Source organism: Amborella trichopoda, chromosome 12, assembly GCF_054954075.1.
Source record: "Amborella trichopoda isolate Santa Cruz 75 chromosome 12, AtrichopodaSantaCruz75HAP2 v2.0, whole genome shotgun sequence".
In the NCBI taxonomy this organism is placed as follows: Eukaryota; Viridiplantae; Streptophyta; class Magnoliopsida; order Amborellales; family Amborellaceae; genus Amborella; species Amborella trichopoda.
In genome coordinates, this window is record NC_142347.1 from 20920713 (window position 1) to 20932918 (window position 12206).

At 32.7% G+C, this 12206-nt stretch overlaps 1 long non-coding RNA gene and 1 pseudogene across 1 annotated transcript; both read right to left on the reverse strand.

The window, feature by feature from the left end:
- Window positions 1-6581: 6581 nt before the first annotated feature.
- On the reverse strand, window positions 6582-6745 carry LOC148779486 (U2 spliceosomal RNA; annotated as a pseudogene).
- A 4318-nt stretch (window positions 6746-11063) lies between these two features.
- On the reverse strand, window positions 11064-11888 carry LOC148779487 (uncharacterized). The gene is made up of 2 exons (XR_016046448.1): window positions 11671-11888; window positions 11064-11404 (listed from the first exon to the last, which is right to left on the reverse strand). It is a non-coding gene; the product is annotated as an uncharacterized LOC148779487 (long non-coding RNA).
- Window positions 11889-12206: the final 318 nt, after the last annotated feature.

Sequence of the window (12206 nt, forward strand, 5' to 3'; positions counted from 1 at the left end):
ATTGTTGTGAGACCAGCTTTGCTCTATGGGATAGAATGTTGGGCAATAAAATACAATATACCCATAGAATGAATGTAGCAGAGATGAAGATGTTGAGATGGATGAGTGTCAAAATAATAAGGGATAGAATTCGAAATGAATATATTCAATAAAAAATTAGGTGTCGCACTAATAGGTGATAAGATGAGAGACAATAGACTTACGTGGGCCAACCATGTGTGGCACAAATCCTCTATAGCACCTGTTAGGAGGTGCGAGTTAGTTCAAGTGGAAGCTAAAAAAAGGCAATGGATAGGCCAAAAAGGATATCGTTATAAATAGTGAGAAAAGATGTGGAAACTTATGGTCTCACTGAGGGTACCTTAATAGAGCAGAATGACGGATCATAATTCATGTAGTCGACCACAATTAATTGGAAAAAGACTTTTACGATGATGATGACACTTGAAATTATCCTACCATATACTTGAGAGCATAGATAATTATTCTAATATACACAATAATTTACTAAAGGCATAATTTATAAATAGCATTATTTATTTGACATGGCTTTATCATATATGGATATGAAATATATACATATTATATATGGTATATTATTCCAAACATTTACCAATATATATTTTATTGTTCAAATCCAAGAGTAATCTATGTATGTAAACATTTAGGAAATAGTAATTTAGGAAAAAATCTGTGTATGCAATAATGATATATATGCATATGACCTCCCATATGTTTCAAATAATTATTATCATATGGTAGCCATATGGTAGGTTCCTATTAATAAGCTCAAAGATTATAAATAGGAAATGTAAAAGAAGAAATTTAGAAAGAAAGAATGATCTTGCCTCTTGACATAATGAAAGATATCTAGTTTCTTTATTTCTAAGTTATATTTCCTTAATGTTAAAAAGGGAATTGATCATTTCTCTAAATATTCTCTATCCATGAAGCTCTCTTCTAAAAATCTCCTACTCCTTAATTTTCTCTTCATATATCTATCTCATATCTCTCTCATCCACATCTCTCTCTTTCTATATAATATTCTCTCATACTTCTATCTCTTTCCATTTATGTCTCTTTTCCATCTCTCTTCCCTAAAGATGGGGATTGTCTTTTATTTTAGGAGTCTCTCCACTAAAAATTAGGCAGTACACACATCTACCTATCTATCTCTCTTTTTGTGACATGTGTCCACCCCTTAACTTTAGCTTAACAATGTATTTTATATATATAGTAATATACAACTAGTGGGATTATGTACATCACATCTAACATAACTAATCACGTAAATACGAAATGGACGGTACATATATATCATATATGCAATAAGCATTTATGTAAGTAAATTTGTAAACTTGATTATATTGAAAGGAACTAAATAAACGAATGGTTTTGCAAATGGTAAAATGCATAGATATGTACTTAGAATCCAAATAAGCAATCACATAATAATAATAGTGGTGATAATAATCAATGATGATGATCGGCCCTAAAAACAAATAACAAATAATAACAATATTGATAATCATGATGATGAAAGCCTCAGAAAATATAGCCAATTCAAACACACACACACACAAAAAAAAGGTTTAAGGCCAGTTGACCTTGTGGAATGTTCTTGGAGATGAGGCTGTTTCCCCCCTCCAGCCTCCATGAATCAAAACTTTCCTAAATTTTTGTGTTTGCTTGAGCGGAATATTTTAATCCAAAATAACTTTAAAAATTTATCCTAAGGTGAATTCCCAAAAAAAAAAAAAAACTAAATTAATCACCAAAATATAAAAATCTTGGTACTCATGTAATTTGTATACCATGTGCTACCCAAATTTATTTGAGAAACATGTTGTGCATTGCAATGTAAAACCTATCTAAGGTCTAAATTAAGGGATTATTGTTACATGCACCAGTAGGTTATAGTTTCTTCTTCTTCTTTTTTCTTTTTTTTTTTAAATTTTTTTGAACCAACTTTGAGTTTTCTCTCTTTCTAACTCCAAATTTTTTTAATAAATTTGTTCATAATTTACTATTATTTTGTCTTCCTATTTAATGTAACATAATAGAAGGCTATATAAGTTAATATTATTACATTATTTATTTTAAATGATTTATATAATAATATAAATATAATTTTTCACTGTATTATATAATATATAATATTTATTTTAAAAATATTTTTCAAAACCCTTAAGATTTTTTTTAAAAATATATTCGTTTTATATTATAACGAATAATTTTTCATAGATATTTCTATTTCTACATACGTGTTTTGAGCATTCTATTTCTCATGGTTAAGAAATTATTTGATGTATTAATAGAAACTATAATAAATGAGAAAAGTTTCAGCAATTCTTGTTGTTAACTCAAGAATTTCACCTAAATAAAGTTCATATAAACATGTCATATTTTTAATAGGGATTGTATAACATAAGACTATAATTAAAAATAAAAAATATTATGCGTTAAACCAGGGATTGTATAACATAAGACTAGAATTAAAAATAAAAAATGTTACGCGTTAACAATACGATCCAGCAAATAATTTGATAAAAAAGATGATATACTATAAGATATGAATGCCGTTAGTAAGATGACAAATAAATTTTGGTGAAGGCCTTATTGCTATTATAATATTGTCACTTGTAAGCATTTGAGAGTTCAAAATCATACATGAATGACCAACTATAAATATTTAACTATTGATTTTCATTTTCCTATCAAAGCAAAGTTCTATTATGTATAAACTTAGATCTAATTTAACTTTATATGAACTAGTATGTTTATTAAATAAGTTATAACTCTATGGAATTCGTGCATATGCATATACATGCGTGTGTGTGATTGTCGTAATAAATCGTTTAGAGTATACTGGATTTTCTCAAAAGAATAATTTTCAGCTCTTGGGATAGACGGATAGACGTAGAGAGTGAGACAAAGTGAGTAAGAGAATTGAAGTGTCCTCTTTTTAGAGGGAGAGATAGAGAGAAAGAATGAGAGTGAAAAAGATAAGGTCTTAGATGGACATAAGGGTGGAAATTTGGGTATCGACTTTTCCAAATAATTTCTTTTTCATAGTTTCTTAGCACTATAATTTATTGTTGTATGAAATCACTCCCTTATGTGTATAAAATCAAGTATTAATAAAATAATTTAATACAAATTTAACTATAATTATAGTTATCTATAACTACTTATGAATAACTAGAATCCTACCATAATGAAATGTATTACCCTTATTGCAGCGCCATTTTCCTTTTCTGTAGGTTATATTTCCCTTTTACTTATATATTTTATATATTATATACTTCAACACACCTCAAACCATCCAAATTGACATCACCCCAAACCATCCAAGTTGACATTTGGTGATTAGAGTAATTGTGACCTGTAACAACGATAAATGGCCCTCCTCGTATACATTCTCATATTTTATTATTTCATCCCCTTCTCTTTTTCGTATGGCCCCAAATATCTTTCCAACACGTCACTAAGGATTACTTTACTCTATTTTAATATATTTAAATTTTATAAAGAGGTGAGTTGCAAGAGTAAGACCAAGAGTTCGTTCTATTGAAAACAACGAATTTATGTGGAAACAGACAACTTCAATAAACCGTTTTACTCCCACAGAGATAAGAAGAAGTTGTTTGATCACCGAAAATTTTGAAGAGTTAGTAGCATGAACATAGGACTCTATAGTACCAATTTGTGGGATTCGTAAATTTGGTCAATCGATCATCTTCAAGTTGTGTTAAACCAAGACCCATCGACCTTTTATTACTGAGTCAAATTGAGGTCCATTGATAACACTTGACAATAAGATTAGAGAAACTTTGATTTTCACCGAACAAACTCGACGTTATTTTGATTTTTAGTCGGATTAGTTGGATCTTGGGAGTGAACTTGTTAGGATCGAAGTATATATTGGAACCAATGTAGAAAAACTAGTTTGGTCAAATCGGACTGGATCGGTTACTCGGACTCGCCCACTGGATGAGACAGTTCACTGCTAGGGGTTGGAACCCTTACCTGAGCTATCTTAGTAGGCCTCCTACTTGGATGTTTTTTCTATTTCTTGGCTAGGTTTCCTTTAACTTGGGCGGTTTTCGGGTCTACTTGGCCAATTAGCCTGGTTAGCTTGGTTACATCCTGAGTATGGAGGCTAAGCTTGGGATCTTAAAAAAAATTAAATAATAAAAAATAATAAAACCCCAAAGAATAGAAATTTATTTAATATTTTTTTTATCATTTTGGGCAAAGATGTGGAAAGTGTTTTGGCCATGAATACTTTTTTATACATTTTTCCTTCTTTTTTCATTATTTCTAAAGTACATCAACTTACAAATTAATTTTTTTAAATCCATTTTTCTTTATTTCTAAAATACGTCAAGTTACAAATTGATTTTTTTAAAATCCATTTTTCTTTTAAAAAGTGGAAAACTACGTAAACTCTAATAATCTTTTTTGCATTATTTCCTCCTGAAAGAAAGACCTATGTGATTTTTTATCGGGAATAATAATTTTTTTGTTTTTTACCCTTTTTGTTTTGGTAAAAGATCACTTACAAGTGGTCTTGTTACAATAACACATGTTTTAAAATAAAATCAACATAACAATAAAATCAAGATATTAAAAACTTGATGCCATTGAAATAACTAAGCATTATACTTGAGAATATAAATATAAGATTGCAATAAATAAATTTGGAGAATACAGAAGATTACCTCAACTGGGCTTATTACACGCCACACCAAGTTACTACCATCCAATTGCGCGGGATCGACGATTAACTTCAATCTCAACTAGAAAAACGAGTTTGGGCCAAACTATTTTATAAAACCCTCTTTGAACTTATCAACCCTAGATCCTAACCCCAAGACTTATTTTTTTGGCGTATCCTATACCACCCAACCCTTAGGATTAATGAGATGAGAGAGAGTGGGGTAAACCCTAGGGTTGGGGGTGCCCCCTCTATAGGTAAGAGAGAGAAGGACTAGGATAGAGAGGGGCCATAGAAGGGTTAAAGAGGGAGGAGAGAGAAGTGGGGAGTGCCCCTTAGAGAGAGAGAAGAGAGAGATGTGCAGAATGAAGGAGGATGACCCCCTATTTATAGAAGAATTTTGGGTTTAGGGTTTCTCATAATTTATCTCTTAAGTGAGATCGAACATAGACCGTCGATTAAGGGTGACTTGTGGGGTGAGAGATCTGAGACATCCATTCCATATATGGGCCATCAACATTATGGAAGGTGCATGATCCCTTATCCCATTCCCTAAACCATTTTCTCATCAATAGAAAGTAGGTCAAATTAATTTCAATAAAATATTATACATTCCATAAAATGGCACAAACCTACTCATACTTTCCATAAAATCTTTCAAAACATATGAAGTCAAAATTTAGTCAAATATTTTCCAACCTCAAGATTTCATTTGACCACATACCACATCTTATCAACATGGAAAGAGAATAAGAGAGAATAAAGGGTGGGGTGTGCCAGCCCTACCTTCTAGAACATGGTGGGCCCATGTGCACAATGGGCCTCTATGAAATTTTATTTTATATTTAAAATCAATAAAAATAATTTTAGAATATTTATTTGAATATTTAAACTATTGTAAAATTAATAACTTTAATTTTATAAATCCAAAAATTATAAATAAAATATTCAGAAGTTCATAAAAATTCAAATTATAATTCTAAAATAATATTTACCATAAAACAAACATAATTAGATTAATTTAATGAGAAATGGATCTATATGGCTTAAGAATTAAATCAACAATCATGGAGCACTCCACGTTCAACTGTAGACTACTGACCACAATTGCTTTATTGAACTGACCCAGTGTTTCCCATGACCCACAGTCCAAGCAAAGGCTCATTAGCGAGTCACCAAATTTGGCCGATGAGTCAAGGGATCGCAATTCCAGTCTGTGGATGTTAGGTCCTCCCCTAAAGATGAGTCAATGTCACCTAGACCTGATGCCACCACAACTCTATGATGCATAGGGGTATCTCTCGCACATGCATACGCTTCACCCTAAAAGGTGGATTGCTTTTTCGAAACAGTCTATCAATATGTATGCCGTGTGATGGTACATGGATGAGGCTTTAGCCCTTGTCTCTGTAGGCCACCATCACACACAAGAGTCACACAATCTCTCAGCTCAGTCATTCGGGTATACTTCAACCTCATTAAGGAATAACCCATTAAAACCCTCATCGGTTTGTATTATATGCCCAACCCTCATCAATTTGTATTCTATGCCCAGGTAATATGGGTTTTTTTTCAATTGACTAGCCTAGACCGTCAAGCACAAATCGATATCTGTAAATGTTGTTTGTATAGTATGGTCCACGGAAAACCACACTCCCACTGAATTTATGTGCATGTATCAAATATTTTTTTACAATCACTCGTAAAACTTTCAAAAGCCACATAAACTCAATTCTCTAAAAAATGCAAGGGGGTTCAACGTCATTTGAGAGAGAAAGAAGAGAGAGAGAGGAGGGCGGAGAAAAACAGAGACATGGGAACAAAATAGAGATGACAAAAGAAATTTGGAGTTTATTCGGTAAGAGTGTGCAACGCTCAAGGGCCCACTAGCAAGCTAGTGTGGTGGCCCCTTCCCCACTAAAAGTTAATTTAATGTCATGTGATCTTATGGACCACGTATCAAATATTAAACTGATAAAAATAGATACTGCGCTTGATCTTAGTCAAAAAGGCCGAGAAAGGCATACTTTGACAAGTGGTTGCTGTCTGCTTTTATCGGCCCTATGCCGCACTCAACTTCTCCACCTCATTGATGTGGAATTACAATCATACATCACACTTTCGAATGCATTAGTCACAAGGGCGCACAAACACCTCTCTCTACTCTCTATCTCTCTCTACACCTCTCCCTACTCTCTATCACTCTCACATCACAAAGGCCTCGCTTATTTTGTTGCAGTAAGAGAATAACCATAGCAACACAATGTCCCGGTTTGAATCTTTATTGCTTACCTACCCAACAAAAAGAAGAAGGGGATTAACCAACATCCAAAAACGTTTTACCACTGCAGATCATCTCCTTTTCCATACCAAAAGGAAAAAGAAAAGAAAAATTGATCGGATTAGTATTTGAAGAAAAATGTTCAAATATTATCTCATAGGATGTGGTTTGTTCAAGGTTGCAACCTTAAACAATCAAATTAAGGTATACCTCCAAATTTTATCTTAAATTTAAAATATATAACAAATTTTGCTTGAGAATCTATTTTCATCTCTAAGTATGAAATCTTAAACTCCAAAATGGTTCAAATCAAGTAGTTCTATAAACACTTGAAAATCTTGAAAAGCGACAGTCTAGAAAATGTATTGCGAGATAAACTAGTTTTAAGACTTGGAATCTTTTTTCTTTTCATATTCACACATCTCGATGTTGAGATGATCAAATAGAGGGTTTTCTAACATCAAAATAACCTTTTATAATAGATTTTTGAAGTTCACCTTAGTTCAACATTTTAAAACTTTATGTAAACTTTTTCCTATCTCATACCTTAAGAGTCACACAATTCAACGATTGAATATATGGGATACGGGCTACTTCGGGGAATTTTTACCACGCATCCGTGGGGCAACATTTTGCTAGCCTAAGACAATAAATCAATTTATCATCAAACATGCTAGGCGAGAAGTCGAATTTTATTAAAGCCTTAACCATCATCATCATCAAAGAATTTTCTTATTTATTTGGGTCCTCTATATGAATCATAGTCTGTCATTCTGCTCTATTAAGGATCATACTCTCAGTGATGCCATATCTTTTCTCACTACTTCTAACCATATCTTTTAGGGCCTATCTCTTACTCTTTTTGAGTTTTCTGCTTGAACCAACTCGCAACTCCTAACACGTGTTGTACTGAGTCATTGAAGCCTCAATATAGCATATTTATATTACTCGTGTATATTTATGCCTGCTTTAGCATGCTGTCTATTTAAGTTTGCTTATCCAAATATGGGGTATGTGATCTTACAGATACGAAGGTTACTTAAATATTAGAACGTTTTCCGATACAAAGAATTGCATTTTCCCTCTGAAATTGCTTAACGAGAGTTACCACACCATATAACCATCGTGCATGATTAGTATTGGTTATGGCACCTTCGTCTTGAAAACTTTTGCTTTGATTATTTGAGAAAGCCCTTTAGCAAAGATATGGTTAGAGGTCTCCTAAACATAAATCATTCAAAAAATTCATAAAGGTTGTGTACTTGGGATTGTTTTTCTTTTTGGAAAAAGTTATTTACCTGTCGGGGGAGGAGGGATAACTACATTTGCGTCCCCCAAAGCATTGGACACCCATCTTATGGATGTTAGCTAGTGGTCCCTCTTAGAAAAAAATAGAAATCAGTGATCAATAGATTTTCTTCAAAAAATATCATTTTTGGTTTCTAGAAATTTGTTTGTGTATATATTCATGACCTCCATGTTAGAGATCATATATATGCTAAAAGATTAGATCCAAAATCCATCTCAAAAATAAATTTTGATAGCGGGACGCATATGTATGTATGAGTTCTAAGACTCATGGAAACAATGTCCTTTATTTTTTGGATACAGTTTATATAAAGTTGACACCTTTAAATGTAGAATTAAGATGCATCTCTAAAATCCTTCAAAACAGTTTGTTTTGATGTTGGAATGACATGTAGTTGATCATCTCGACATCGAGATGTATTGAAATGGAGGAAAAAAGAGATTTCAAGACCTAGAAGTATTATATCATGTAACATATTATCTAGATTGTCTATTTTAAAAGTTTTCATGCATTTATAGATTTGCTTGATATGTACCACTTTTAGAGTTTAAAATTTTATATAAAAAATAAAAATAGATTTTTGCATCATCCTAAGAATTCCTTACACTAAAATTGTATATCATGACAAAGGTTAAGATGCAACGTACTTTGATTGTTTAAAGTTACAACCTTATGCAAACCATACTTTTCTATTTTGTGTAAATTGTGGAGAAGAAGTCCCTTGCCTGTTTTTATTAACAATAAATAATAAAGATTGTCTACAAAGAGACCATTTACCTTTTGTATAAAGAGGTCACAATCATTCTTGTTTTTTAAATTTCAAACTGGGTGTTACAAGAATGTCATTTATTACTTATCCTCCAAAAAAAGAAAAAAGTTTATAGAAGTACGAACCTATAAACCATCAAATTAGCGCGTGCATCAAAAGTTTCATTAGAAGAGGTTGTTTTGATGCCTAAATATCCTCAAATTGATTATCTTGGCCTCAAGATGTATGGACATGGGAGAAACATGGATTGTAAGTTTTAGAAATAATGCATCTTGTAATGCATTTTTGGATCGTCAATTTTCAAGATTTTCAAGTTTTCATAGATCTGTTTTATCCGTACTATTTTTTAAGCTTGAAATTTTATAATTAAAGATGAAAATATATTTTAAGGCTATCACAAAGATTTTTAGTATTGAAACCATATTTTTTTACACGATTTGAAGGTGTGCTTTACTTTAATTGTTTAGAGCCTCGACTCTATACAAACCCAACTAAAAAAAAAATAATGCCATTGACACAACACAATTTTTTTTTTTTTAACATGAGTACAAAAGAAATTCTCAACTCCATGAATCACCCCAAGCATCCAATTTGACATCTAATGCATGAGAATAGTTACGACCTCTTATTCAAAAGGTAAATAGTCTCTTTATAAATAATCACTAAATAATAATAAAGAAGGGAAAAGCTTATATAGAGTCGAGGCTCTAAACAATCAAATTAGAGCCTACCTCAAAGTTTTCACTAGAAGAGGTTGTTTTGATGCCCAGATATCCTCAAATTGATCATCTCAACATCAAGATGCATGGACATGAGAAATTGTTTTTTTGAAAATAGTATATTTTGTAACACATATTTTGACAGTCAATTTTCAAGTTTTCATAGATCTGTCGATCTATACTATTTTTTAATATTTAAAATTTATAAATAAAATTGAAAATATATGTTAAGGCTATCACAAAGATTTTCAATATTTGAACCACATTTCTCAACACTATTTGAAAGTAGGTTCCAATTTGATTGTTTAGAGCCTAGGCTCTATACAAACTGCACCCATAAATAAAAGGGAAACGTTTACATAGAGCCGCCACCCTAAATGATGAACTTGAACTGCAACAACTTTCGCCGTTCATTAACTCGGACGGTAGTGATTTTGCACGTCGCCTAAAAAGAAAACCGGGCGTCCCGATTACCCATCACGTCTTGAAAAAACTGACAAAAAAAAAAATTTACAGCTTGTCGTACTTCTCTCTCTCCCTTCCCTCAATCTTCTCTCTCTACCCTCTCCAACCTTCTTCCCTCAATCTTCTCTCTACCCACTCTCAACCTTCTCTCTACCCACTCTCAACCTTCTCTCTTTTCTCATGCTCCTCCCTCAGTATTCTCTCTTTCAACTTTTTCTCTCTAATTTTTTTGATTTTTACCTCTACCTCTATTTTTCATAGGAGAGAGCAGCTTCTGGAGAGATGCATAAATGGAAGATGAGCAGCGAAAGCCAGTTGTAATTGATTCCTTTTTCTCTGTTATTCTCTTCTTTTTCATTTTTGCCTTTTATTCTCTCTTCCTGGTTTCCCGGTTTCAAATTTAAAATGGAGTCCAATATATCCACCGTCTATTTTATTGGACGGTAGATTAGCTCTTATTGTGAGATTTGAGCTTTGGCCCTATCTTGGCTGCCTACCCCTCCTTACCCATCACATTTAGGGAGGGCAAATGAGACGGTTAGTCCACTTTTTCTAGTCTTGGGCTGGATTTGGAAGTACAGCCATTATTTTTCTCAAGAGAGTGGTAAGTCTCGTCATTCACTCTCTAAACTTTTGGGCTTCACTCTCTAAACTTTTCATTCTATGGTTTTAGGTCTTGATTTAAGGTCCGGATTTCGAAATATGGCCATTGTTTTAAAATAATATTTCAATTAGAAAACTTTGGTGCTCCTTTGAAAGCTTGTGAATACAACAAATAAAGTGCACCCTTGAATAAATTAAACCAAAATGGTTGTATCCTATATTTGACTCAGATACCAAGAACATGGAGAGAGAGAGCGATCCAGTATCAATCCACACATCACCTACAATACAGGGAACATCGACAAACAACAATTTGAATTGACAATAACAAGGAGAAAAATCTACTTAGAACTCAAATCAACCTGCCTAGAATAGCAATAGCAAATAAAGAAAACATGACACAAATATTTCATATTTTTTTTACAAAATTACAATCAGGCTCTATGGATGATCCACATGCTTTAATCTCCCATCCTGGGAAATGCATCACCAACAATTTGAAGTCCACTTATCCCCGAAAAAGCATCATCATCTGCTACTGTATGCCATAACATCTTCAATGAGCAATCAAGCAGTGAACTGCTTCATTGAAGTCCTTCCAATTCAGCACAATTGGAAACTTGAGAAAGAGGGAGGAAACTTGAGAAAGAGGAAGAGCACCCAATTATAGGAAGAAACCATGTAAATTTTGCAAGTGAAAGAAAAACACCAGCCCAAAAACACGTCACTCTCTTTTTCTTGTTAAATGAAATATAAACAAAGCATCGAGTATTCTGACATTTAAAAACCATACGGCCCACATACCTTTTAGGGAATTCAAGCATTTCTGATCCAAAGAAGAATAAATTTTAATGATGTCCACTAACCAATCATAGTAAAACTCGCATTGGTTCAGCTACAATAGTAATAGGAAAATTGTATCACCGTGAAACTCGCATTGGTTCAGCCACCACAGTTACAAGAAAATTGTAGCCTGATACAAGTGGCCCAACCTCTGAGAGCAAAACTCAAATTGATTTTAACTGCAACAATAATAGAAAAACAAGGGAATAATGAGGATACTAACAACCCAAAATCAACTAAGCCACAAAATAAACAGACATTAATCATGGCATCAACATATTCACCCCATTCCAATTCATTCAACCACTTATAAATCAGAACAATTCATATGACCCACCATAAAAGGATCCTATCTCACAAGGACTAAAAGTTCAAATTAATTGGTATGCAACAAAAATTGGAAAGACAAAAGAGGAATATATCACCTCAAATTCATGAATGCACTCATGAATCACATCAATTCTATGAAACCCAACACAAAAAGATCATTTTCGACA